Here is a 2,331-nt window from a genome sequence, read left to right as displayed (position 1 = left end):
CACCCAGGTCCTGTCAGCAGGCCTGAATGAAGCCCAAGGGTTACATGACCTCACTCATGTAAATTGGTGGGGACTCCATAAGAGGTTTCCTCAAGCTCCCATCAAGGACCTAATGAAGATTGTACATACCTGTAAGTCTTGTCAACCCTTTCTACAGGTACCGCCTCTACAACAGGCAGGGATAAACCCCAGGGGACTCAAGTCCAATTCCTTATGGCAAACAGATGACACATACTATGCTCCTTTTGGAAAGCTTAAGTATATTTTTGTGTCCATTGACACATTCTCACATGACTGTTGGGCTACCACTCATACAGAAGAGAAGTCTAAACATGCTCAGTCTCATTTTCTCCAGTGCTTTGCTACATTGGGACTGCTCCAAATAATTGAAACTGATAATGGACCATGTTTTGTGAGAAAATTTACAAGATTTCTTTTCACTTCGGGGAATTCAACACAATACAGGAATTCCCTACAATCCCAAAGGTCAAGCCATTATAGAACACAGCCATCAAAACCTAAAAATTCATTTATTAAAAACAAAAAGGGGGAATAAGCCCCCACTAACAGTTGGGTATGGCCTTATTCACTATTAATGTTCTTAATTTTCAAAAAAAAATCAGTTGGAATCCCAGTTTCCAACTGGGAAAGCATTGGGGACAAAAGGAGCAGAGACCTGAGGTATGGGTAAGATGGAAAGACCTCATTACAGGACAATGGAGAGGCCCAGATCCATTGCTAACCATGGGTCGAGGCTTTGGGTGTGTCTACCCTACAGGAGATTCAAACCCCATATGGGTGCCTGTGAAAAACCTTAAGTGGGTAGGCCAGGATCCGACGGACTAGCATGATGGTCCATGGACAATAGTTCATGAGAAAAAATTCCTCTATTTGTATCCATCTGAGGTAAAGGACTCAGTTCCTTGGCTTCATTGCCAGTCAGCCTCTTTGACAACTGGCAGATTGGCTAAAAGGAACATGGTCTCAGAAGTATTTCAACTTGTCCTACGACATGACTTGTCATGAGAAAAAATTCCTCTCTTTATTTGTATCCATCTGAAGGACCCAGTTCCTTGACTTCATTGCAGTCTCTTTGACAACTGGCTAATTGGCTAAAAGGTACATGGTCTCAGAAGTATTTCAACTTGTCCTACGCCATCACTTGCTTTGTTTCTCTTGATAATGCTTATCTTTAAGTGTCTTTACCAGATAATTCGGTGACAGAGGAACCTTGGAACTGCCACGGCCCACCTCCTCATGATTACGGACTCCGCCAGGATCCCCTCCAGTTGCCCATACTTGGCTAACCAAGTTAGGCAGAGACTAAGACTGTCACGGGCTGGCATTACCCATGCGGCTGCCCTTAATCATGACACATTTTTAGCTAAAGATGGGTAAGATGTCCCATGACAACTACTCCTAAGACAGGACATGCATATGGCCAGGTGCATGATCCAATGACGGGCAAGGCTTGATCAGAGGTGACACAACCTAAGACAGGCAAAAATGCATAAGATTAGAGAAAGGAGATAGCCATCTCTCCTCAGGGAGCCACCTATGAGGTGGGTAACGGGTAAAATAAAGTCAGTCTGGCCTTATAAATAAAAATAAAAAGGGGGATATGTGGGGACCTAAAAGCCCCACCTTGCTTAGGTCCGAAAGGAAGTTACTGGGGGTGCAGCCTGGCTTGCTTTGAAAGTCTGAAGAATACTTCTGCACTGCTGAGGAGTGCATGATCAGTGCGTGACCATCCTTAAGCTACACCCTCAGGGGGGAGGGGGGAGTTCCAGGTGCCTTTATAAGCTTTGGAACACTTGCAATAAATGAGTCCCTGTTTGACTAGGCTCCCCATTGCGTCTGAGTGTCCCCGGGTAATGGAAGCGGCATGGGCTGGCAAACAGCGTGCTTACTCATCCCCAGTCCTCACCTCGCCAGGGGTCGCGGGTTCGAGTCCCCAGCACTGGTTGGGTCTCCTCAGCTTCCTTGATCAGGAGGACAGGGATCCACCACAATTACAGGACATTTTGAGAGATGCTCATAGTCCCCTGGAACTAAGTCAACCTAGGAGGGCAAAGAGCAAAAACTGTCCCTTATGTCGCTCTGACCAAATTATTACAGGCCTCAAAGTATGTCTGTTAAACATCCAAGAAGGTTCATTCCACCAGTCTGGTACTTTTAATTACCGTGTGTCGTGTAGATAAATCTTGGGCAAAGACCAATTGTTCTCAGATAAACCTTACCTAGACATATATTTCTTGATCTGCTATGTATAATTTGTCAGTAGGTTGTAGGAGTAATATGGTTCCCTCTGGTTTTCAAAACTAGCTATGC

The sequence above is a fragment of the Nannospalax galili genome, unplaced genomic scaffold (genome assembly GCF_000622305.1).
Source record: "Nannospalax galili isolate Female #2095 unplaced genomic scaffold, S.galili_v1.0 scaffold184, whole genome shotgun sequence".
Taxonomy (NCBI): Eukaryota; Metazoa; Chordata; class Mammalia; order Rodentia; family Spalacidae; genus Nannospalax; species Nannospalax galili.
The sequence above is the reverse complement of the archived record's forward strand: the minus strand, read 5'-3'. Positions refer to the sequence as shown.